At 40.7% G+C, this 27,603-nt stretch overlaps 1 long non-coding RNA gene across 1 annotated transcript; it reads right to left on the bottom strand.

The window, feature by feature from the left end:
• Positions 1 to 593: 593 nt before the first annotated feature.
• On the bottom strand, positions 594 to 3,613 carry LOC121037936 (uncharacterized). Its single transcript, XR_005794067.1, has 2 exons — positions 3,260 to 3,613; positions 594 to 952 (listed from the first exon to the last, which is right to left on the bottom strand). It is a non-coding gene; the product is annotated as an uncharacterized LOC121037936 (long non-coding RNA).
• Positions 3,614 to 27,603: the final 23,990 nt, after the last annotated feature.

Raw genomic sequence — 27,603 nt, forward strand, 5'->3', positions numbered from 1 at the left:
CCCAATTGAAATGTGCAACCAGCCTTTCCAAATGGCTTAATACTTAACTATTAACTATTAAGACCAACAACTGCTCGGAATAAAAGTCCTTGGCATGGTAACCATTTTCACAAAACTAATTCACTCAAATAGGCATGTCCTAATGGACCAATAAAACTTGCCTTGTCGTGTCTGAATGCAGCGTCACTGCCATTTAGAGTTGGCTATAATTGGTAATCACTGCTCAGTGAAAGTGGGAGATGGGGAGGCTTTGTATAATAATACTCTAGACTGGGCTCCTACGGGGCCTTTCATCTGAAAATCTCAAAGCACTTGACAAACACTAATTAATACTCATGACACCCCAGTGAGAGAGGTAAGGATTATTATCCCCATTTTACAGATGAGGAAACGGTGGGGTTAAGTTGGGTAACCTGGTGAGTCAGGGGCAGAATGAAGAGCTCCTAATTCCTAGTCTTGTGCTCATACAAGCATTACAAGGGCCCACCATTGGAAAGATAAAAGGAATTGCACCTCATTTTCAAATACCCCAAGGTGAAGGCATCAATTATAAATGGGATCACAATTAAGTCATTTGATTTTAACAACACTAATACCATCTTGTAATCTTCAAACTTTATTTTAAAATATGAAAATATTATTAAAAGTGCTTTCTTAGGCTCTGAAGTATAAGACTATTTTATCGCGGAAGAAGCAATTGTAGGAATTTAGGTTGAGTAATTTGATAAAGGGCCCGAAAGTGTTTTATTTTTCAGGATGGTGGCTCAGATTCTTTCAGCAACTCTAAACTCCCTGAGGCTGGAGATCCATCACTTAAGGTTTTGTATCCAAATGTGGAGCACTGTTGGGCACATCGCTCAAGAAATGTTCGTTACACTGATGAAATTCACTAAGTGCCAAGGGGCTAGGAGACTTGTGAAATGAACAGGACAGAATCTCATCCTCAGAGGGGCTAGGGATTTAATGAGAGACACAGAATACAAGACAGTAATTAAGAAATGAGGGGCAAGAAGATGGAATGCGCCAAGTGTTCAGTGTAAAAACACCAAGGTTCTAAGGTTCAAATTGGAACACAGATTTTAATGAATTCCCAGATAATAAGACTGCTGTTTCTTATACACCATTATAGCATTAATTCAAACAGTGATGGCAGCTTTCTTCACCTAAAGCCAACTGGCTTCCAAACAGCCCACTGGGTTTTCAAACTCATTATTTAGAATGCTGAGTATTGTAATAAATACTGTTTGGTCCAAGAGAAGACTTGCAAGTAGCTTTAAGGTGGACCTTCTTGTGGTTTCTCCAAAATCTCTCTACCTCAGGGCCTTTGCAGATGATATTAAGTCTACCCAGAGGACCCTTCCTACCATCCATCCCCAACTAGTTCCTCACCCAACTAATTCCCACTTATGCTTTAGATTTCTGCTCGAACATAATTTTCTGACTCTATAGGCTTGGTTAGCTCTGTGGTTATACCTTCTGAAAACTCTGCACTTTTCCTTCACAATAGCTATCACAGCTTGCAATTAAATATGGTTTTTCCTTTAATTAAGGTGTTCCCATCTCTCTTCTACCTACTGTGGCTCTAATTTCCAAAAAGAGTCCGTGTCTGCTTTGACCACCATTATATTCCTAGCACATAGGAGGTCCTCACAAATGTTAGTTGAATAAATAAACAAACACATATCGTGAATTACTGAGTAACAGTGAACTAGGAGCATCTGGGGAGAGCTCATATTAAGAGAGGAAAAGCAGCCCCTGCCAATGAGAGCAAGCCTGGAACTATCAGTTAGGCCCCAGCGTTGCTACGAGCTGCTCTGGCACTCACAACGAGGCTGGGGTGTTCTCCCATTGAACGTAAACAATTTCACAGGAGACTTGTCATTCAAAGCCACCTAGTGATCATGATAGATCAAGACAAAGACAAGACTGTCACTCCACAATCATGTCTGGACTCGAACAAAAACAAGAATAGAATAATGCTTTTGGCCAAACTTGGTGTCATACCTAAATTATTTGCCTATTGTTTTAATCCCCTTAAATGATCTGTATTTCCTGTTGTCCTACAGATCCCCCCAAAAAACCCTTTGCCAGACCATCTTGGAAGCATCCTTGCTCCTCTGTCCAGTTCTGGTCTAACATCTCAGTTCTTCCACTCACAAATTCAAGTTCTGTTTCCTGACCCACCACCCTTCTTTCTCTTTTCATCTGAATATTGCATCTGAAGCCCAGCTTGTTTGAAATCAAACTCATCATCGTCTGTCCTTTCCCACTGCCAAACTAATTCTTCACAGCTTACCTCCTTAAATTTAGGTCTCTATTGCTGGTTTACTCCCCATTTACCCCTAGCTTTAAAGCAGTGCTCAAACCCCTTTGATTTTTCTTTCCATTCCCTCCTTTCTATTCCCTTGGACCATTCCCAACATTCACGTTCACATTCATGGGGGCACTTGTATAAACCATCGCAGTGGCCTGGGTCCTCTCTCTGCTTGTCTCTTCTCTCCATTCTGTCAGCTGGATCAAATTAATCTCCATCAAATCTTATTTTGATCGTGTCATACCCCTAATTTTTAAAAAAAATTTTTTAACGTTTATTTATTTTTGAGACAGAGAGAGACAGAGCATGAACAGGGGAGGGGCAGAGAGAGAGGGAGACACAGAATCGGAAGCAGGCTCCAGGCTCTGAGCCATCCGCCCAGAGCCTGACGCGGGGCTCGAACTCACGGACCGCGAGATCGTGACCTGAGCTGAAGTCGAACGCTCAACCGACTGAGCCACCCAGGCGCCCCTAATTTTTTTTTTATTCAAAGAGACACGTACCAAATATAGTTCAGACTTTTTGTTTGGAGTTGGGGGTTGGGGAGGAATAAGGGCCCTGACTAGAAGGAGGAAGCTGCCTCCTCACCCCCACTCCCTCTAGGAAATGAAGGAAAAGATGCTCTTTAGAGAAAGAACCAGGATTCAAATGCAAATTTTTCTGATTCTAAATCTTCTCTGCCTAACCACAAGGCTATGGTACCTCCTTGCTAAGTTTCTTCAACTATGTTCATCTATTTCATTTATAAAATTGGACACCACCCCCCCTCCTGCCACCATGCTGGAAGGTCTGCATAATGATTATGCTTACAAAGAGCCCATGTTACACAAGGACCACTTCTTGATGTCCTCTTGTCTTTCTTCCCCACCCCCTCCTTTGCTGACAATGCAAAAATCTGACAAGAAAAGGAAAGATATGCGCTCACAAACAGTGAAATACAGCCACACTGGGTCAAGGCTGCAAGTCAACAATGGCAACAGTCATGGGCACCAATGAAGTTCAGGAGTTGTGTGTCAAATGAATGTGCTTCTAAGCTCATCTCCTCTTAACAAACCTTCTAGAACGGTTGCCATGGTGCCCCTGTTATTGTGGCAAAACAGCATCTTAGCCTGGCTAAGGGAACCATCTGTCAAATATGTTCTGAAGCCAACATCCTGTACATGCCCCATAGGTAGGGAGTGAAGGAAGAGTGGAAGCTACAGTTCTTAAGTTAATGTAGGAATGGCTTCTAAAAATCTTTGGGAAGAGTTAGAGAGAATGGACTTTTCTGTTAACATTTAATTTTTTAAAACCGTGATTTTTATCAGACCTATTTGAGTTTCTGTTTTTTTCATATAATTTTCTAAAGCAATATAATGTTTAAGAAAGAAAAAATGTTCCATGGAAGCTCAAGAAAAGAGGTCCCGTAGGCACACCTGGGTGGCTCAGTCGATTAAGCATCCGACTCTTGATTTCGGCTCATGTTGTGATCTGGTGGTTGTGAGACTGAGCCCCGCATCAGGCTCACCGCTGAGCACAGAGCCTGCTTGGGGTCCTCTCTCCCTCTCTCTTGCAAAATAAATAAATAAATAAATAAACTTCAAAAAATAAAAAGTAAAATAAAGCTCAGCCGGAAAGCCCTTATTTGATCCCTGAGAATGTTTCCAGGAGGTGTCAATTCCCTCCGCACCTAAGCAAATGGAGTGCACCAAGCCTAATGGAGGGCTTCTTGGCTGAGGGCGGATCTTGTATCTGGGTCATCCATCTGCGGGCCCTTTTTGAGAGACTTCCACCAAATTATTGGGTGGACATGAGGCCCAAGTGTGGGCTTGAGGAGCAGCCAAGGAAGCTCCCTTCAAATCCTACACTCCTGATGTCCATCTTAACATCCTCAGGAAATGGAGGCGCTCAGATAGCACTCACGTTCCACAGCAGTGTAGAAAACAGATAGTCAACCCATAAACCACAAACACATGGTTGTTCTGATCATTGTACGTTGAATGTTGGCTAGGGTCATCTTGGAAAGCATATCTGAGCAGGTGACACTCATCAGAGAGACCTACAGCGGCTCTGGTCTGCTCTTGGAAAGACTCCACTCCAGTTGGGCAGAGCCGCACCTGCAGAGGGGCAAGATGCGTTGAGGGAGACAGAGGGGAGGCTACGGCAAGAATACGGGTCTGAACCAGAGCGGAAGCAGTGGAGGCAAATTAATAGGGGAGAAGGTGATCTGAGATGAATTCGATATATGCCAGAGAAAGGCTGAAATGAGGGGGAGAACATTCATTCAAGGTGGAGGGGCAGATCTTGAGGAAGAGACAGAAGGCAAGAGCCCTGAGCAGGGTTCTACAGGTTTGGAGGGTTCTTGCTAGTGGAAATGGCAGCTCCTGGAGGAGGCAGGACTGGATGCTTTAGTACAGACACCCTGAAGGTAGGGTCATTCGGCAAGCAGTGGGGAGCACTAAAGGTTTTTAGCAGAAGACTGATCTGATAAGAATGGTATTAAGAATCTTATCTGTGTTCCTATACCTGCCACAGATACTATTCTTTAGATCATCTATGTCAGTGGGGTTCTTTCTCTCTGCCTTGTTGCATTTGGCTATAATGTTTCATTATAACTAGCTCTTAACGTTTATTTATTTTTATTTTTTATATTAATTTTTGAGAGACAGAGAGAGATAGTGCGAGTGGGGGAGGGACAGAGAGAGAGAAACACACACAGAACCAAAGCAGGCTCTAGGCTCTGAGCTGTCAGCACAGAGCCCGATGCTGGGCTTGAACTCAAGAACCACAAGATCATGACCTGAGTGGGACGCTTAACTGACTGAGCCACCCAGGCACCCCTCATTATAATTTATTCTTATTTAATGCCAGCATGACTCCAAGGGGAGATTTATTGTTTTCCATTAATAATAATGGAAATAATGGAAATAATAATGGAAATTATTAATTTTCAATTAATAATTGTTTTTGATTTAGCATTTATTCTACTTTCTCAACATTTTCATGCCATTTCTTCACATTTGTCGCAGCTGCCTTAAATACCAGCTCCCCTCCATTTTTTTTTTTTTTTTTTTTTTTTTTTTTTTTGCAATTAGTAAGTGCTCTTTTCCCCAAGTCCCTTTCTCCAATGCTGACTTGGTCATTTTGCTTTTGTCAGTTCCTTCAGTTATAAAACATGTGGCTTTGCCATGGTTGATTAAAACTGACTAGCAATATTTTTATAACATTTCATCTCCAGGGCTTTTTCACATTTCTTTAAAGTCTCTTTTGTGGGCTTCTATTTTTAATTCTTGCATGCATCATATTCAAGTATCAATTGCCTTTTCACTTCAGCCGCTTTTCCTATTGTCTTTTCTTTCCTCTTAAATACTTCTTACTAGTGGTTCACGAATTCCAACGCTTCCTCTCGCTGTTGTGTTTCAGTTACTGTGATTTATAGGGCTTCTTACAAGAACATCCCCCCAGTGACCCACGTTCTCCTGCTCTACTTGGTCAGGAATCAGCCTTCAGAAACTTCATCACGTGAGCAGTGAGCTTGACTCTTGTCTTCTGCTGACACTTCACATTTATGCCTACAGCACAGCTCAGCATTCACCTTTTAGTTCAGCTTTCGCCCTTCATGGTTTTCTCCAAAGCTCTCATTTTCAGGGGAGAACTAAGATGAGAAGGATATTAGGGCCAAATCCTTAAGTCAAAATATTTGAAAATGCCTGAGAATGAGTAAGTCTAGTGATCTGAGTATACCTCAGAATAGTGGGCAGTTTCATCTGTTATCTGCCTAAGAATCAACAAATATTCAATGTTTATTTATTTTTCAGCAAGATCAAGAGAGAGAGAGAGCACGAGTAAGCAGGGGAGGGGCAGAGAGAGAGAGGGAGACACAGAATCCAAAGCAGGCTCCAGGCTCTGAGCTGTCAGCACAGAGCCCGACGCGGGTCTTGAACTCATGAACTACGAGATCATGACCTGAGCTGAAGTTGGATGCCCAACCGACTGAGCCACCCAGGCGTCCTGAATCAACAAATATTCAAATAAGTGTTTTCACAGCTTTTCAGGGCCAACAAATTTCAAAACAGAGACAGAACTACATGAGTAATGAAAATGCTCCTTCAAAGGTCAGCCAGTTCTTCTGAAACACATGAACAGACCCAACATTTTACATTTCATTTTGAAAGTATGTATGGGGGCACCTGGGTGGCTCAGTCGGTTAAGTGTCTGACTCTTGGTTTCGACTCAGGTCATGACCTCACGGTTCGTGGGTTCGAGCCCCACCTCAGGCTCTGTGTTGATGGTATGGAGCCTGCTTGGGATTCTCTCTCTCCCTCTCTCTCTCTGCCCCTCCCTTCTCATGCTGTCTCTCTCAAAAAAAATAAATAAACTTAAAACAAATGAAAATATATATGAATTTTAGAAACTGGTCCACCTTTGTTTAAGAATCTCAAAAAAGAAAAAAGAGATAACATGATAGTTTCTACATTACCATCCTGTTTAACTTTCAGTTTTAATGATTACGTGTGAAGGCATTCAAAAGCACAAACCACTTTGAAAGCCCAGGTTTCTGCCTTGCTATACCTGAAAAGCTGAAAATATGCATTTCTCTCAGGAAACCAAGCCTCCAAATGCTATGGTCAAAGCAATTGAGTGAGCAGTTGAGGAACCAGCCTGATCATCTTGCAATGCAGGTATATAAATAATGGTAGAATTCCAAAATATAAGAATATATAGGAAAACTGCGGCTCTAGAAAGAACAACGCTTTCTAGAATGTAAGATTGAGTACAAGTTATAACTGTGCTACTAAGAAGGTGTAACCAGCCATTTGACAGACATTTCTCCACTTCCTTTTTGTGGGAGACAACGCGGCAGTGGCTCCATTTTCCTCCTTGAACCTGGAAGGCACCAGCCAAATGCTCTCTCGGGGCGGTGGGAAATCTTGATGGCCAAGGCCACTGCTGGCATCGTTAGGAAGAGGGAAGTATTGTGTAGGTGACCCTGCCATGCATCCCAGGGAATAGCATGGTAGTCCTGGGTCACCAGAAGTACTAGATGCCCTCTGCTTCCCTGGGTGGAGAAATCCTACAGCACGTGTCCTTTCATAAAGATAAAGAACGGTGCACTTGAGCAGGAGTGAGGCAGACACTCCGGCCGACAAGGAAGATCATAGGATTAATAAATCCTGCGATGGATTCACTCCTTGTGACCATTTGCGGAGAGTATAAGAAAAGTGGTGAGTTACTGGATGGCACCTTCAGAACCTGAAAGGGTTAATGCATCCCTTCATACTTCAAAGCAAGACAACTCTGTGATGCTAAAGAAATTCCTTCTCACTTAGCACATACTCCTAATAAGCAGTTAGATCTTAGTAACAAGGTCTAAGTTAGAAGATCTTAGTAATAGTCTTAAGAATACAATCTTAGTGGAATAGCTCTAACTCTGATGCATTTCCAGCATATCAGGCCTACATAAAGTACTTTTACTCATGTTGGCTCAGTCATCACGAACACCCTATAAAATGGAGATCCATTTTACGGAGGAGGAAAAGCTAATAATCAGGAAGGTTGAAGGCCTTCTTTGTCAGAGTTTTGCTCTGGTCTACCATGGTGCAATGCCTCCAGCTTGAGTTGCTGTACGAATCTACTTATGGCCTCTGGGATACTTGTATGAAATACTGCTGGAAGGAAACAATTGGCTGGGACTCGCTTTTTCGACGCAGATTTTTCTGGTGTGGCCTTTGTTGCGATTGTATCGATGCTACACTTCTACTCATCGCCGTGGACCCGGCTTCCTATACAGACAACATAGGCACATTGTCAGGGAAGATATAAATTGTGCCCGATATCGGTTACATATTTTCTCTTCCACAAAGAGGGTCATGAAATCATTTTAAAATTTAAATGACTGTAAAGTACTTTGCAAATATAAAAATTAAAATAATTTATAACATACACTAAAAGCACAAAGTGTTATATGAATGCTAAATAATAATATTGTAAAGCACCTGTATTCTGCAGTAATGAGCACTATATAAATGCTAAATAGAATTAAATAGAAAATGTAGTGTTTGGAATTGGCTTATAACGTATCAGGCTTCTTGTGTTCCATACACACAAAAATTATATCTAGGACTTGCAGCAAAATGCAAAAGCAAATACTTATCTCTTTTCCCAATTTTATAGCTGTGCTAGTCATTATAATATTGCAAGTCTTTAAATCATGGCGTATCTAGGAAGAAGGGAATCTTCCTGATATCAATTACTGTGTAACAAACTATCCCAAACCTTAGTGCTTAAATTTACAAGCATTTTACTATCTCCCATGATTCTGTGGGTTGCTTGGGCTCAGTTAGGCAATTCTTCTGCTCTACATGGTTCAACTGGAGCCCCATGTTGGCGGGCACTCTGCTTCCTGATGTGCCATTGGCTGATGCGAGTCAGGAGACCAAGCCTAGAGTCCATGTAAAAAGGTCTACGCAACGCAAGAATGCCTACAGGGGTGGCTAAGTGGGGGCCAACGTTACAATAGTCCACCACAGAGCTATAGTCAGTTTTGCCAACATCTTCAGACCCCAGAGTGGTACCAAAAGAGAGGATACCCTTGCCGCCACCACCAATATCATCATGGTAAAGAACTAGAATGGAAAGTGGCAGGGTTTAAAATAACCATTAGCCAGGTACAAGGGATCTCAGTGATGACCTGTGTGCAGTGACGATGGAGGTCTAGAGGCGATGCTAGAGACCAAAATTGACAGAACCCTCTCATCCACAGCCCTATAACTTTCCTGTAATACTTACAGACACATTCAGCTGCAAGTAGTGTAAAAAACAACCTTGGGGACTTTGAAAAGAGGCATGTGTTTTTCTCACAGAATAGGAAGTCCAAAAACAGATGAATACTCAAATTGGTTCTACAGTTTGATAATGTATTTGCAACTTGGGGCCTTTTTTGCATGGTCACAAGATTGTGGTCCTAGCTCCGGCCATCCCATCTGAGATCAAAGCAGGAAGAAGGAGAGAGGAAGAGGCAGCATCAGCCCGTGTGGAAGCAAAACTTTCTTAGAAAGTTCCAGCTGGCCCCATCTTATGTTCACTGGCCAGAATTAGTTACCCCATTTTCAAAGGCGACAGAGAAAGGGATACCAAGATGAACAGTCTGCTGCCCAGTATATCCGTATTTTATTAACAAGAAGGTTGGGGGAGTTATATTGCTTAAGAACAGTGTCCATTACAACCTTGATTTTTAGAAATGACCTCAGGAAAAAGGGGAACCCTGAAGTATCTGAGAGAAAACATCTACAATCCTGGTAGAAGCGGGTCCTGAAATCTAAATTGAGTTATTCTAAAGAAAAACAAAGTTACACACAGCTACGATGGTTTGATAATGCCTCTAAAGTGATTTGTGTCCTTGGCACAAAGCAGGTAAATGTTAGCTGTTGTGGTAAAGATGATGTAATACAGGTAGAGAGGGAGGTATTAATTATTATCACAACTGGAATGACATAAATTAAGGTTTACCCATTCATCGAACAAAAACTTCTTGAACTTTTTCTTTATGCAAGAACCTTTTCAATTCAAATTCCGGGAAACGACGAGTTTGATGGGTGATTCATATTACCAGGAAAAAATACAAGCATTTACTTTGGATACAGCATTAAGAAAAAAGGGTAAGTACTTTGGGAAGACAGTCCTGATAATTCAGAATGCAATTCATTCTCCTCAAGAATAGAACTATGGGTATGAGGAACACTATGACCACAATAGAGAGAGATTTTTGTTACATTAACCATTTCAGTAAAAACAACAATTAACCTTTGACTCCAGCAAGGAAATACGGAATCAAAATAGAACTGAGGGGAGCGAGAATATTGCCATTAAAAAAGATTGTCAGTTTTCTGTTGTTGTTTTGTGGGTTTGCTCGATTTGGTTTGAAGAGTCAGCAAAAGATTAAAGTTGATACAGAAAACCACACACAAAAAATTCCTCTACCAACATGTTTTTGCTGTGGGGATGTGTCTGCTCTTTGTAATAAAAAAGACACAGGTTTGCTGCTAAGCCCAGGCAGGTCTCTGCTGGGCCAGCTCTAAGGGCCCAGAACAAAAATGTTGAGGAAAAACCAAAACGAGTAACATAAGCCCAAGTTCCCTGGGTGTAAGAGAAGAAAACAGGAAGAAGAGAATGGAGATGGCATAACATAGTGAGGAAAGGTTAATAAAACAGATTTCATGAAAGAACATGGGAGAAAGTGGAACAATGATCATTTGGATACCAGTAAACAACAACAACAACAACAACAACAACCCAGCAGCTAGAAGTTACCTACACGTTACTGAGAACAAGATACAAAACACTTCCTTAGAAGGGAGAGCTTTATCTAAAGTGTCCCAAAAAAGGAAGGGAAGAGAAAGAAAAGAAAGAGGAGGGGAGAGGAAGGAAGGAAGATACCAATACATGAAATGACCAAAGAAAACGAGAAGCAAGTCTAATAGCATCTGAGCCCCAGAAGGAAGAATACAGGAAGCAGCACACTGCTCAGCAGGTTATTTTAAGAAGCCAAAAACATCTTGAGAGCTCTTTGGAATCACAAGATAGGGTAAAATAATCATTTAAAGGCATGCTCTATCTTAATGTTAATATTATGTAAAAATTCTCTAAAAAAAAAAAAAACTGGAGAGAAGTCTGCAGTACTAGAAGAGAAACAATGTAAGCTTTATTATAAGAAATGAAGGTAGGGGCGCTAGGGTGCCTCAGTCCTTTCAGCCTCCGACTCTGGTCATGATCTCATGGTATGTGAGTTTGAGCCCTGCGCCTGGCTCTGCGCTGACAGTGCGGAGCCTGCTTGGGACTCTCTCTCTTCTCTGACCCTCCTCTGCTCATGCTCTTTCTCTTTCTCTGTCTCTCAAAATAAATAAATAAACAATACAAAAAAAAAAAAAACCAAAGATATGAAGGTAATGTAGCTATTCAAATGTAATTGTTCCAAATACATAGCATCAGGTGCAGAAGACATGATCATTAGTAAGATTGGGGAAGACAAAAGAATCATTTCAAATTCAGCAGCTCTTACTTAAGCACCTACCATGGCTCCAGTCTATGCTAGTACACACACACACACACACACACACACATTTATGGAAAGGAATTGCATATGCATCTTGGAAAATGGTGATGGAATTGGAAGTAATGGAAAAGTAACTTCTGAAGCATCAAATATTTAGAATCAATCTGGAAGAGAATGGAATTAAAGTATATGTAGTTATATATATTAATAGTCTGGAATGTAACTACAGAAAAGTGGGCCAGCAGAATCAGTAGACTTTGTTGACAAATAGTAATTAAGGTTGAAAAAATGGGACTCATACTCCCTTTTCTAATTATATTATTCGTGTTATTTCTTCATGCTTACAGTTATTCAATCATCAAATACTTATTTAAGTTTGAGTCTGTTACCAAGCCCTGGGCTAGATACTGGAGTTTAAAAGTCAGGTAATAAATAGGGGTGCCTGGGTGGCTCAGTCAGTTAAGTGTCTGACTTCGACTCAGGTCATGATCTCACGGTTTGTGGGTTCGAGCCCCACATCAGGCTCTGTGCCGACAGTCTGGACCCTGGAACCTGCTTGGGATTCTGGGTCTTCCTCTCTCTCCACCCCTCCCCCACTCATGCTCTGTCTCTGTCTCTCTCAAAACTAAATAAACATTGAAAAAATAAAAAATACATAAATAAAAATCAGAGTCAGGTAATAGCCTTTGCCGATGAGAAAGTGGTCTCATGGGGAGAAACAGATACACTTTAGTATAGGAAAGGTTGGAAGGAAAGTACCTTTTCTGGGTACCTTTCTGACAAGGGCCATGCAGTGTACTAAGTACTGCATATATTAATTATTTCACACACGGCAGCAGCTGAAGCCAATTTCTCAAAAGTTGAAAAATCTGTCTGGGGCCCAGAAAATTATGCATTTCCAACATAATAACAAGACAAAAGTTTAAAACTTAGCATATTAAAAATGCGTCAAAGGACTTAATTTTTAATGACAAAGAATGTTTCCAAGGGATCTGGTCTCCTGGCATATAGAAGAAAAAGAACAGCAGGGAGGAAAGAGGGTGGAGCGGACTTGATAGAGAAAAATGAGTCACATAAGATGACGTCTGGAGTGAAGCCACGCAATGGAGGCATTCTTGCTAGAAATTTTTTCAAAAGTCGAAGTTCTGGAATTTTGTGAAGGTGGGAATCAGAGAATGAAGGAAATTGTTTAACTGAAGACGACATGACTTAAGACTGAGCTAAATGATTGGTAGAAAACAGAGCGTGTTCTCAGGTCTGACGACCTCACTGCTGGGCTCTGCGATGTCCAAAGACTGCCCAGTGCACACCCCTATTTTAACGTCACATGTAGAGGCGTTTCACGGAGCCCGTTCGTTCAAGTATTCAACAGACACAGATTAAGCATTGCTCTGTATCAGACACTACACAAAAAAAGCTAAAAAAAAGTCTTCACATTTTTTTTTAAGTATAGGAATGGAGAACATTAGAATTTGGAGAGACGGATTTTACTATATTTTTCATAGTAAGATTTGTGCGGGGCTCTTCCTGGAAGAATTGGCGAGAATAGCAAAATGCAAGCGATTTCAGTGTACCCAGGAAAGAAAGTAACTAATGTGTTCTAGTTCATGTAGGAACTTAGCGGGGTTTTTTTTTTTTTAATGTTCTAAATCACTTACAAAAAGATTTATTCAATAAATGTGCTGCTGTTGGAGAGCTACTGGAGAAAAAGTAAAGTTGAATGCCTACATTTCCATATAACAAAATAAATTTCAGATAGATTGAAGTTTTCAATATAAAAAATAAACATAGCAACTAGAAGAAAAAATAAGGATTTTTTTAACTTTCCATTGGAAAAAGACATTCAGGTATGAAATCAAAGGCAGAAAACGATAAAGGAAAATATTAATAAATGTCAGTTATGAAAATATTTAAAACTTCCATATATATTTTTTTTATTCAAAATTTTGTTTTTAGTATGCTCTACACCCAACATGGGGCTCTACACCCAATTCGTGACCCTCAGATCAAGAGTCACACACTCTACTGACTGAGCCAGCCAGGGGCTCCTGTATATATTTTCTTGAAGAGCCGTAATTCACTTAAAAGCAAAAAGCAAAAGATAAATTACAGAATATCTGACAGATTATTTGCTATATAAAAAACATTTATTAACCAGTAAGAACAGATACTTCAACACACAAAACACGGCAAAGAAAAGAATAGTCAAATCATACGTAATACACACACAAAAACAGCTAATAAGTATATAAAGTCACTCAACTTGACCAATAATTAAAGATAACATTTTGTCCAAGAAATTAGCTAAGGATGTTTGCAATTAGAATGTCAGTTTTGTTCGGGAAATTGGAAAAGGAGAACTCTTAGGCAAAGCCAGTATGAGTGCAAACCGGCATCACAGGTGAGAGGTAATTTAGCAATATTGTATAATATGCTGAAAGATCAAAATATCCTCGGACTTGGCAATCCTGTCAACAATCTGGTCTAAGAATTTAATTACGAATGCTCCCAAAATTTGATGTAAGATATTACCCGACAAAATTTTAACATAGCATTATTTTTAATGGTAAAAAAAAAAAAAAATAGAAAACAACAGAAATGAGTCTCCATCTGGAACTTTTGGCCCATTCACATGCAGGTCTGAAAAGCCGTGTTTTTGAAGAATATTTCAAGATATGGGGAAATAGACTTGCCCTAATATTTATTATTGGGCAGAAGGAAGGGTGATCCTAATTTTTATACAAATCTCCTAGAGATTTGCTCTTTCTTCCACCAATTTCCCCCTTATACATAAAAGGCATTCAGTAATTTTTATTGAGTGTGAAAGAATATACGTGCACAAAACAGAGTAGAAGCAAATGTAAGATATCAACATTAGCTTATTCCACCTGCCAGGGTTATAGGCGAATCTTATTTTCTTCTGTATAATTTGTCTTTCAAGTTTTCTATAGAGATTTTCTAGAACTCATATGAGTAAAGAAAGTAATTGTATTTACTTGAGTTAAGATGTCCACAGAACATTTTAAAGGAAGTAAGAGGACTTTTGGTGGCGGCTTGGATTTTTAAGAGACAGCTTTGGGTTAGACAAATCCGAGTATCGTCTTTCAGATCCTGCAAGAGGCCGGCACTCCGGGGAGAGGTAGTATTATGTGTGTTACTGGTGGCACCTAATGAGGCAGCATCTTTAAGCTTAACGAAGGGGGGACTGAACTGTGAACACGGAAGCCAAAGCAAGGCAAGTCGGACCATTGTATTAGAGGCAAGTGATCCACAAATCCACCCTGAGTCTTTATGTTGTCTTGACCCTTGATTAAGAAATAAAGAGAAGATGAGTGTGAGCACTGAGCATAAAGTTGAAGGTAGAGTTGAAGATGACGTTGATCCCAGTTCTGCAGGCATTGTTACCCTGGCAATAACATAATAAGGGTCATTATTTTGTATTTATACATAGCACGCCCAGGAAATTGGAACACCATCAAGAGGAAGAGTCATTGCCCGCTCTGTGTATAGTATGTATTTATCTAGCCTGATTGTCCTACAAGACTATGACCTCCACAAGGGCAGAAAAATCAACTTTAGCACAGGGAATATGACGCAGCGTAGAAGCCAGATGCAAGAAGCCACATATGGTGTAACTTTGTGTATGTGAGATGTCCCAAATTGGGAGATCCTAGAGACGGGACAAAGATGAGTGGCCTCCAGGGCTGGGAGGTGGGGGACATGGGGAGTGACTGCTAACAGCTGAGGGCTTCTTTTGGGGATTAAGAGTGTGTTCTGGAATGAGATGGTGGGCATGGCTGCACAGCTCCGTGAATGTGCAAATGCCACTGAATGGCCCCCTTTACACTGGTCAGTTTTATGATATGTGAATTGTATCTAGTTGTTGTTGTTGTTTTTAAGTGTCATTTCAGTACAGAGTGCAGACAAGAAAGACCTGTGTGAAAGGGGCCTCGAGGGACCAAGGGGAGAAGGGCTCTCGCAGGATCTACCCCGTCTAACCCGTCTTCGGTGAAAAAACCCGGAAGACTTTTTTAGCCTTGAAATGATAGAAACGATAAAAGGATTCATCCACACAATGTAGGTCATGAGGCCAAGTATGTTTTGTTGGCTACGGAATATTGTCATATCTGCATTGATACTTAGTACCGAAAAATATATTGTAGTATCGAAAAATCATAGCGGGGATTCTAACGTTCACGTCTGCTATCTCGTTACTACAAGGCCGAGGGGGGTGATGATTAGGGAACAGTTTCTGTTACAGAACACTCTGGATTTGTCTTCTCTCTGCTCCTGCCAATCTTCTCCTATGTGACACCATTAGTGTCTCCATGACATCTGCTGTGGGATCGTTATGTCTATATCCTAACCATTATTTTCTACACTTTAATGAGGGTGTTAAACAAATCGATGACATCTTTGCACCATTATTGATTGTTAACATTTGATCACAAACATTTATGTCTTCCCAAAGAACTAAATACCAGAATGAAATTATAATTGATATGCTCATCAGAGCAAATAATTAAAAACCTTGTGTGTCATCATAAATAGTTTTCGGCACAATTTAATGGACTACAAAAACAAAACAATAAATTTTATCCAGGTATTTTGGATGCAAATAAATATTAAGGCAACTGTAATTCATACTTCACTGAAGAATAATGAATAGTAAAATGTTCACCAAACTGTGACATAGTTATTGAACCTTGTCAAAAACCCATATCTTTTTTTCTCCTCTCATGACTTTTATTTCTTCTGCATGTTTGTAGCAAGGGGTGGGCGTTAGGGGAAAAGAATAAATTACCTTAAGGAAATGAAAATTATAGGACAATTTTGTCACTCTTGTGCTTATTAAAGCTTTAAGCCTTGTTACTATTCCGTATGTGAGAACTGCAGGTTCAGTACTTCTGTTGACTCTGAGTGGAGTGTAAAATCCAAACCAGTAGCCAAGAAAGAAGAATCAAGACAGCACAGATACGATTTTTTTTGAGTATCCACGGAAGAAGTTATATAGAAAGAAGCAATTTAAATAAAATTATAAGTAGGTAAAACAGATCACTCACAAGATCGTAGCATCTGGCCATTGGACCTATTAAATCCCAGGTTATTCCCGAACGTACGTGTGCATATGTGTTTGCCCTGCATCGAGGACAATACGTTGTAAAATGCCCTGGAATAGATCTTTTTATGGTGACGAAGGTTTAAGCATGAACCTAATTCTACAGGTATTTGCCACGTATTTGCAGAGGAAATCTGGAAAGTAGTGCTTGGAACTCTCTAGGACCCCGCTTCACGGGTGCTGACTACTTGGTGATCTACGTGGTTTGGTGTGACCTCATTCCAGACCCGGTTCTCTCTGCTTCTGCAACCAACCAGTGGGCTGAAATCTGCCAGTCCAGACTTCGTTCAGTTTGGTAAACATGGGCTTGCCTGTCACCCTTCACCGTGTTCCTTCAAAGAACAGTTGCCACCTTGTCTGGTAACAGCTTTCTTTACGAGTGCCGCTCATGTGAAATAATCTTTCGCCACTGAGGCCACTATTTCCTTAGCACAAGAAGAGACATTTATCTTGCCACCAAGTGGATAATTAATTTTAAAAATGTATATTATGACACAATTAGAAAAAAAAGAGAGAGAGAAAGGCAAGCTGGACAATGGGACTAAATGTCCCTTCTTCCAATTGACTCCTATTTAGTTCTTCCAATGTCATCCCAAACACAGATAACTTTTCTTTCATGAATTGTTCTCCTGAATGATTTATATGTGTCGTGTTATCTGAGGCTCTCTCCAGGTCCCCTGGTGGGTTTAGCCAACCATCAGCTGCATAATTGTTAATTTTAACACTATAAAAGGTTCTGATGCAGAAGAGATAAGGCATCGGTGGAAGAATTAATTGAAATGTATCTCCCAATCACACTGGCCTCCCAGTACTGGTTTTCCATACACAAAAATTATACTGTAGATTTAAGGTTAAAATAAATTTACATCTCTGCCACTCATAACGCTTTGGGTCTAGTTGCAAATGGAAATGGTAATTGTTTCTAATACTCAGGAAGGTTTTTCACCCTGAGAACAATTCCAGGGACTGTACAGGTCACGGTCCAATGCACATTTCCATACGTAGATAGGCTCCTTCAGTCAAAGACAGACAGGAGATAGGCTACGGAGAAGGAAATGAGGGACAAAGAAGAAAGGAGGAAGATGAGAAGAAATGAAATATAATATGGGTGATTTATTACTAAATCTGCAACCCTCCTTTTAGACCTCTCAACGCTAATTATAATTTTCCAGACTTTCTCTGCAGCTAACGAAACAGTAGAAGTTGATACAGGCCGTATTTTGCTCCCTACACTTCCTTTCTAAGAAAGTAAGTGTACGTGAGGTATGCTCTAAAATGTCTTTGGGACAATTATTATTTAAACAGCTGAAGTCATAGGAAGCAAAAGCGTGTTAAATGTAAGCTATCAGTCACTTTTAGTTTCCGGTCTATAAATGCTCGTCTCAGTCAATCAGGCAACGAACTTATGAGTATTTAGGATGTGCTACGCATAGTGAACCCCTTGGTCCATGGAGCTCTCAGACAGGAGTGGAAGAATGTTTCAAAAGAAGCTTGTTGTATTCATTCATTCACTTCAGCAAACATTTCATGAGCACCTACTAAGAGCCTGGTACCAGGCCAGCCACTGGGGCTGGGCTGTATAAACTACGTCCTTGCCTCAAAAGAGTTCACAGAGTAACAGGGCAGAGAGGTAAGTAAGGAAACCATCACAGAAGAATCAGAAGCCCTGGCCACTCTGGGAAGCCCCAGGGAGAGACACCAGAAACATCTTTAACTCATGCCTCTCATTGTTTTCAAATGAAAATGCCACCAGATTTTACAAATCAGGCCAACTTCCAGGCATAGGTTCCTACATAGATTCCTATATACCCAAAACATCACCAGTGCCCATCTCTGCCCGACCTGCAGTCCGAAATTGGCATACCACTTCCAGCAGACGACAGCCAGATCTTAAGGAATATCTTAAGGAAGAACTTTCAAAGCCCTTAACTTTGGCTGGATTTAACCAGTCCATCCAGTCTGTTTTTCTTAAACATGAAAGCCAGAAAGTGCTAAGTTGTGCATGCTATTATCACTTGAGTGACATTTTATTGCTTAGTGCAATACTAAACATCTTGCTTTCATATTGCATATTGAGTGTTCAGCGAACAAAACGAGCATGCTCCACTGTTTTTTTTCTGGCCACACAGCAGATTCAAGGATTATGTGCCTATAATTTTAGGACACAAAGGGCTCAGCTTCTTAAAGCCAAAAGAAATGCCAACTGATCTGTGAACATTCTTATATATTACGTATTGTATTAAGACATAAGAGTATCATCCCAGTCTTTCTATAGTAAAGCTCACAGATGTGCTAGCCAGGGTCAGAAATGGGGAAAGTTTACTCATTACTCCTGGTAGAATATAATTCCTCGTTCACAGCAATCTGTGTCTTTAATTGCATTTTCTTTTTAAAGCTCAATGTAGGTAGGTAGATCTATAGACAGAATTACAATGCAGCAATTGAGAACCAATGATTTTCTCCGCCAGAGATATTGGGTATTTAATTTTGCTTTTTAAATCCATGCTATGGTGGGCTCTTATGAATACAATAGAAAAGGAGTTATGTCCTAATCAGTTTATAAGATAGTATGGAGAAAATGCATAATAGACCAACCAGATGTATAAATACAATAATACAAAGAAACCTAATCTACTGCAAAGCTATAATTTAATCCTTTATAACACAAGGGTATTGAAAACTGGCTTACGAATAGCTCAAGAATGCATAAACTGAACTTCACAGCCTCAGTTCAGTTAAAAATGTTTAATTCTAACTTATAGTTTATATAAATTATTATTTAATTTTTACATAAAGAAGAAACCATGGATTATACCTCAAGAAGAGATTGTGTATAAATAATAAGCTAAGTATTTAGAAATAGTGCAGGACCAAGTTCTTAATGTCGGTGAGGGTGAAAATAATTTGCACATGCTTTAGGGTCTGTATGCATTTGTTTGTTTGTCTAACAAAGGGTAAAAATGAATGAATATAATGTGAGAGAGCAAAAAATCATCATTTAATTTTTCATTATTTGATATGAATAATAATAATAAAAGACAGCCAAGGTTACATTTATAAAATAATATCTACAAAACAAAATAACCTTGTAACCAACGAAAATACTATTTGACTTTTTTCTTTTTAAGAATAAAGAAAAGCTGAGCTAATGAATACAATGGGACTTTAAAATAGGAGAAGATAAAGAGAAAAGTCTGTTATGACTTTAGCAAGAATTATCTCTTAACTGAACCCAACATTTGCAATTTACAAACTTTTGTTAGTAAGCTTTTGAGTTCCTCTTCTTGAAATTCAGTTCCAGGCTAACAGGACTTGATTCACCTCATGTTCTTTGTCCGCACTGGTTCTCTCATTAACCATAGTCTCTCTTGACCCTCTTCTTCTTTTCTTTATAAACTTCAATTTTCTCTTTCTTCCTTGAACCCTCCTCCTACCCGATAACTGAATGCAGTTCTCTCAGCCAAAGGCTAAACTTCAGTCTCCAAACATGCAGAGAGTGGACAGAGGTGAGCCCCGGAGAGAACTAAATATGCTTCAGAAGACATTTCCTTGCTTTGCTACTAACCCTTTCTCACCTCCTTGTAAATGAGGAAGCTCTGGTATGTTCTCTATGTATGTCTCTGTGTCTCTTTATGTGTGGCAACGTATATACATAGTATAGAGGTTGTAGTTATGTGATCCATAATGTTGTACCTAATGGAAGCCAATTGGGTGAAAATCAAACATCCCAATTGCCACATGCTTTCATTTCTTGGCTGGATAATGTTACCGCCTATCACGGAAGGAAAAGATCATGGTCTGAAAATTTCTCACATAAAATAAAACCATGCATGCTAACTGCATCCGAACTAGACCCTGGCTTTAAAAATGTAAGTAGACACATGCAGTACACTTTGGAATGAAGAGGTCGTGTGTTGGGAGCAATGGATAAGGATTTGAGTCTCTGCAGGATATGGCCGTGTTCTATGTTGGGGACACAAGTGACTCCTGACAATTTTTTAATCTGTTTATACTAAACATACCATCAGTTTAGCAGAAGTTCTGTTTGATGTCTTTATATGTGTATGTATTTCTGAAACCATCTGCTTTGAATCCTTAGTCACTCATAATATTTGTCTGAGCAATCTAAAGAGAAAATTCAATGACATCAAATTAAAAAAAAAATATATATATATATATATATATGGTGCCTGTGCAGCTCAGTCTGTTGAACGATCAACTCTTGATTTTAGCTCAGGTCATGACCTCAGGGTCATGGGATCGAGCCCCTTGATGGGTTCTGTGCTGAGCGAGGAGCCTGCTTAAGATCCTCTCTCTCTCTCCCTCTGTCCCTCTGCCTCGCTCACGCGCTCTATCTCTCTCAAAAAATAAAGAGGGGTGCCTGGGTGGCTCAGTCGGTTAAGCATCCAACTTCGGCTCAGGTCATGATCATGCGGTTTGTGAGTTCAAGCCCCGCGTCAGGCGCTGTGCTGACAGCTCAGGGCCTGGAACCTGCTTCAGATTCTGTGTCTCCCTCTCTCTCTGCCCCTCCCCTGCTCAGGCTCTGTCTCCCTCTGTCTCAAAAATAAATAAAACATTTAAAAAATTTAATAAAAGAAAGAAAGAAGGAAAGAAAGAAAGGAAAGAAGGAAAGAAAGAAAGAAAGAAAGAAAGAAAGAAAGAAGAAAAAAGAACACAAAAAGAAAAATATAAAAGTGACAATCACATACCAAAATGATTTGGTGGAATTTGGATCTGTAAAGAATAATGTGATTAAACCCTATAATTTATGTTTTTAAAAAGTATCTGAATATCTGTGTGAAGATTGAAAAAAAGATTGTAAACTCAAGACGTGGTAGTGTACCAAAATCACCTTACTAACACTTAATTGTAGGATGTTAAAAAATACCTTTCAAGTAGCTGTTTCTGGGTCTCAAAAATAATGCAGCAATACCACTGGAAGCCTAGTCAAAGTGGCTACCTCATGGCAAAGTAATTTTATTTGCTAGATATTTAAATATATAAAATTAAAAATGGGAAGAGAACTCAGTTATTTCAGCAAATTTCTTCATTCTCATCTCTCAGGCCACCTTCTCTCCAAACAAACCACCCCAGAAATAAGCAGCATGAAAACAACAAGGAGGGACACTGTTTAACGAGAAAAAGACACGAAAGAGGCTTAGCAATCACAGGCAGCATGTGGGTCTTGTTTGGCTCCTGATGTGAGCAAATCAACTGTTCAAAAAACAAACTGAGAAAAAAAAATGAGGATAGACTGGGTATTAGATTATCGTGAATAGTAATTGCTAATTTTGTCGAACGTGCTAAGATGTTGCAGTTCTGCTAGGAGAAAAAGAAAAGCCCGTATCTGTTGGGGGTGTGTCCTCAAGTACAGCTAGTGAAATTACGCGATCTCTTGGCTTTGCTTTAAAACATTAGAGAAGATGGGGCGCCTGGGTGGCGCAGTCGGTTGAGCGTCCGACTTCAGCCAGGTCACGATCTCGCGGTCCATGAGTTCGAGCCCCGCGTCAGGCTCTGGGCTGATGGCTCAGAGCCTGGAGCCTGTTTCCGATTCTGTGTCTCCCTCTCTCTCTGCCCCTCCCCCGTTCATGCTGTGTCTCTCTCTGTCCCAAAAATAAATAAATGTTGAAAAAAAAATTTAAAAAATAAAATATTAGAGAAGAAAAGAGACGTGAAATAACGAAGATGAAAAAGCGAGTTGAGTGTTGGTTGGTAACTCCCGAAAGGGGGTGATGGGCTCATCGTGCTATTTTCTCTGCTTTTGTTTATGTTGGAAGATATTCATAATACAAAAGTGAAAGATAAACACACCCAGGCCAGAAAGAGAATCCAGTGGTGCCGTCAGGGAAGGGAGGGTGGGGATCATTTCGAGGTCAGCTGTTAAGGGACAGGAACACAAAGGCTGAGTGGCTGCCGCTCCTTACGCCGGTGTTCCGCTTCTTCCTCTACTTGGCATCGTCGTGGGAGACATCTCTAGAGGTCCTCTAGCTTCAAGACTGTGCCACTTAGCTTGCAAACCAACAAAACTCTCTCCAGATAAGCTGTTGATAATGGAGTCAACAATTTGTTGAAGAAGGAGAACACGCACTGGCCGTGAGGTTGGAGGTTAACACCTGCAGTAAGTGTTCGCACCTGCTGCTGTCTCTTGCGCGCATGCTACATCGTGGGACTCCGGTGAACCATCCTGAATCCTTGCGAACAGAACGCGAGATCACTCTGTCCGATGCCTATAATTCTCACTCCAGGGTTTCCTTACCCCTCCTTATAGCAGTGTAACCTCTGAGCCCATGGGTATGTTTATCTGTCTTTAAACATTTCTCCCTTCATTGGCACAGCAGCATTTGGTGTGATCCACACCATGCTGCATACGGACAACAGTACCTGTCCCTCTGAGATCCTGTGTGCCCTTGCTCTGAAGAAAGCATCACAGGGTTTCCTGACACCTGGTCCCACCTTCTCTGAGACGTCCATGGCACACTGATCTTCAATTTTCCAGCCTCTGGAACTGTGAGCAATGAACATCTGTTGTTTAAGCCACCCAGCTTATGGTTTTTTTATTTTTATTTTTTATAGGAAGGACAATATCCCCAGTGACTGTTTAGTTTGTTTCATGACTGCTTTGTTTGCTTGTCTGGCCACCCCCTGGTCAGCAGTGCCACCAAAGGAGTCAAAAAAAGAACAAAAGCTGTACATGACTAACTGTTGAGGACTTGATAGATGGGCGAACACAGAGCTGTGAGACGTAAACAGTATGAACCAGGTTTTTCTTCCCAGCTTTTAGAATTTTTACTAAACGCTCAGAGTCTGGGCCTCTGTAAAATGAAAAGGAACAGTACAGGGGCGCCTGGGTGGCGCAGTCGGTTAAGCGTCCGACTTCAGCCAGGTCACGATCGCGCGGTCCGTGAGTTCAAGCCCCGCGTCAGGCTCTGGGCTGATGGCTCGGAGCCTGGAGCCTGTTTCCGATTCTGTGTCTCCCTCTCTCTCTGCCCCTCCCCCGTTCATGCTCTGTCTCTCTCTGTCCCAAAAATAAATAAAAATGTTGAAAAAAAAAAAGAAAAGGAACAGTACATATTTCCTAGAGTAGGTATGAGCATTAAATGTGCTCATTCAAGTACAATTTTCAGCACAGGTCTCAACACACAGCTCAAGGAGAAGAAGAGGAAGAGGAGGAAGGAGGGGGACGAAGAGGAGAATGTACATATTCTAAAATAAATAGGGGCGCCTGGGTGGCGCAGTCCGTTAAGCGTCCGACTTCAGCCAGGTCACGATCTCGCGGTCCGTGAGTTCGAGCCCCGCGTCAGGCTCTGGGCTGATGGCTCAGAGCCTGGAGCCTGTTTCTGATTCTGTGTCTCCCTCTCTCTCTGCCCCTCCCCCGTTCATGCTCTGTCTCTCTCTGTCCCAAAAATAAATAAATGTTGAAGAAAAAAAAATTTAAAAAAAAATAAATAAAATAAATAGAAGTACATTACAATGTCTGGTTGATCATTAATAAGTGAATTACCCCCTTATTACAAAAAAGTAATCCTTATCTGAGTCCAAATAGCAGCACTGGGGGAAATGTTGAGTTTTGATCCATGAGAAAAGTTATGGAGAATCACAAAAATCTGCAGATAGCCATGGCTAAACATCTGCTGGTGAGACAATCGTGAGAAGTTTTCGGAGGGGAACTCAACCTCAGGAAGCCTACCTGAGCGTTTTCAAAAATCCTCCTCCCTCCCCCTTGAATTGCCCAGCCTTTTGTGTGCATGACTTTAGTGGAATCTATAACGAATTCCCCTTACTGATCAGTATACGGTATTACAGCGTATTAGTCTGCTTGGGGCTGCTATTAAAAAAAAGAATACCATAAACTGGGCGGCCTGACAGACGTTTACTTCTCACAGTTCCAGAGGCTGAGAAATCGAAGATCGAAGGGCCAGCAGGTTCTGGGTCTGGTTTGTCGGTTGGCCACCTTCTTGCTGTGTTCACACAAGGCAGAGAGAGGCAGCTCCTGTGTGCTCCTCTTTTAAGGGCACGAACCCCATTAAGCTGGCTCGACCCTCATGACGTCATCTAAACCTACCAAAGGCCCCATCTCCAAATGTCATCACATTGCAGCTTGGGACCTCAACATATGAATCTGGGGGAGGGACACAAATACTCAGCCCACAACAGGTAGCTGTCATTATTGTTGTTGTAAGTGTTGCTGAGAATCAAAAGTCTGAGAAGAGCCAAAAGCAAAAAAACAAAAACAAAAAAAACCCGGAAGAGCTTTTAATATTTGCCTACGAGCAGAATTCATTCTAGACTCGAGCTGAGCTGAACCTAGTGTAGGGGCATAAGTGGTCTAAGCTTCGAGTTAAAGGGATTGTAAGGACCATAAGCCAAATGGGCCCTTAAGGCTATTAGATTTTTTGAATAGAGAGACATCTGGGGTTTTCTGCCCAAACGTATAGTGGTTTAACATTCTAAGAATCAGAAAACTTACCCATCTAGAAAATATAAGAAAGGTCACTGGTTTGGATGTCACAATTATCATAACAAAACTTACTACATATGGCCACAAGATATTTTCATAATAATTTTCAGAGAAGCCAAAGCTTTCAAGCCATTCTCCCTCAACAGCGCTGTGCTGTCACATTCTGCAATCAAACACAAAACTAAGCTCTTTCCGTGTGGCAAACAATGTGAACGTACTTTGCGTCAGATACCCCTCCCTGTACCAAATCACCGGGGAATACCGTTGCACATGACACGATGTTTTCCTATGAGCCACATGAGTGTAACAGAATCAACTTTCAAAAAGCGCTTCTCAGGGCGTGTGCCTGGGTGGCTGTCGGTTACGCATCCAACTTCGGCTCAGGTCATGATCTCATGTTTCATGAGTTCGAGCCCCATGTTGGGCTCTGTGCAGACAGCTCAGAGCCTGGAGCCTGCTTTGGATTCTGTGTCTCCCCACTCACACTCTCTCTCTCTCTCGAAAATAAATAAACATTAAAAAAAATTTTTTTTAAATGCTTATCAATAGCCAAACACTCCCCCAATTACATATTAGTTATGGACAGTGCATTCTTTTTTTCTATTTTTCTGTAGATTGTGTGACATGTACAATTTTAGATGGCATGATGATCAAGTACATTAAGACAAACCCCAAGTTTTGCTATTTCTCTCTGACCTGATTCAGATCCTCTTAGCTGAGCAGATCAGGGCAGAAAGAGCACCTTTCCCTGTTCCTGGCTTAGTCCTAAACTAAATGTAAAAGGTAGGTAGATAAATAGATAGACTGCATTCTCTATACCCCCAACTCACTCTTAAAGCTTCCTATTAACCTCAACATTCATCCTCTTTTTTGTGGCTCCCTCATAGGGTCAGGCTCTGCTTCCCTTCTATCATCTTGTCACCCTTTTGACTCTCATCCATATGTCCTTAGGGTAGCTTTGGGTCTGAGCCCCAGGGCTCAGGGAGCATTTCAGTCCCTCCCTCCACCCTCTTACTTTAGTTAGATCCCCAAAGAATTCTTGCAGATCAGTCTACGGTCGCCATCGTAGCCACTGATGTAAGTGTGGCTCCTGGCAGGTGTGACAGAGTCCATGTAGTCTGTGAACTAATGGCTTCACCCTGCCAGTGCTGCAACTCCTGGCCTGGCTGATCAGATCCCTCTGATTTCTGATTTATAGATCGATCCACACTGCATACAGTTTACCTCTGTAACAATTCTTCTCCCAAAAAGACCTTCAGAAATTAAGATCATAAACAAAATTTCAAGGCACATGTCAACCAATATTTTTAGCACTTGGCTGCTGTAATTGCTAAAATGTAAAAGGTGGATAGATAGATGGATAGATAGACAGACACACAGACAGACAAAGTTTGCCTTTGCTAGTCCTAGTAGGATGCTCAGTGACACTTACCGCCCACCACTTCTGGTACCTTCACTCACTCAGTGCTGCGTTCTTCAAAGCAACAAATAACGTACGCTGAACAGTTTTAAGCAGTAATTTCAAGAATTACTGCTTCTAAAGGTAAAAATAATTATTATTTTTCATTTTTTGCATTTAGGTACTGTCCCCAATTTCTTCTTCTTCTTCTTTTTTAACTTTTTCACTGGAAGTTTATAAGAGTGAACACTGATCCGAGGTATATAACTTAATAAATTATTGCAAAAAACATATACCTGTGTAATCACCATAGCTTTCAAGAAATAGAACATTACCACCACCAGTACCCCTAAAAGCCCTCCTTGTACCCTCCCAATCAATGCCCCTCCTACCTTCAACTCTCTTGACTTGTAACACCACATCTTAACTTTTTAAAATCTCATCTATACAGAACCAAACGGCATGGAATCCTTCATCTGAATTCTTTTGAGTCTGGACACCTGTGTTCCATGTTCCATCTGTAACATTCATCCACATTGCTGCATGTAGCAACAATTCATTCCTTTTCATTGCCATGTAGGATTCCATTTTATGAATCTACCTCAATTTAGTTATTTATGCTACTGTTATTATGCTACAACGCTACTACAAACAATGTCTTTTAGTAAACATACATACTTATTTTTGTTGAGAAAAGACGTAAAAGAGAAATTACTGGGTCATATGGTAGGTGTACGTTTAATGTTAGTGGATGCTTTCAAAAATTTTGCAAGTGGTTGAGTTCATTTCCCCTCCCACTAGGGTGAATGAGACTTCCAGAATTTCATATCTTCTCTAAGACTTAACAACTATCAGTCTTTTAACTTTTATCAGTCTTTTAGTTGTCATAGGCGCGTGGTGCCATTTTAAATTTGTTTTTCCCTGAGTACTAATGACTTTAAGCACTTAAAAAATTTTTTTTTTTATTTGAGTATAGTTGACACAAAATGTTGCATTTGTTTCAGGTGTATAACATTAGATTCACCTTTTCTAGACACTGTGCTGTGCCCACCATACGTGTAGCTACTGCATGTCACCATATGACACTCTGCAGTATAATTGACTGTATCCCCTATGTTGTGCCTTTATCCTTAGGACTTCTTCATTCCATAACTGGAAGCCTGTATCTCCCACTCCACCTCATCCATTTTGCCCATTCCCCCACACCCTTCCCCTCTGGCAACCACTAGTTTTTTTTCTCTGTATTTATAGGTCTGATTCTGCTTTTTATTTGTTTATTCAT

This window comes from Herpailurus yagouaroundi, unplaced genomic scaffold (assembly GCF_014898765.1).
Source record: "Herpailurus yagouaroundi ecotype Mexico unplaced genomic scaffold, PumYag 164, whole genome shotgun sequence".
In the NCBI taxonomy this organism is placed as follows: Eukaryota; Metazoa; Chordata; class Mammalia; order Carnivora; family Felidae; genus Herpailurus; species Herpailurus yagouaroundi.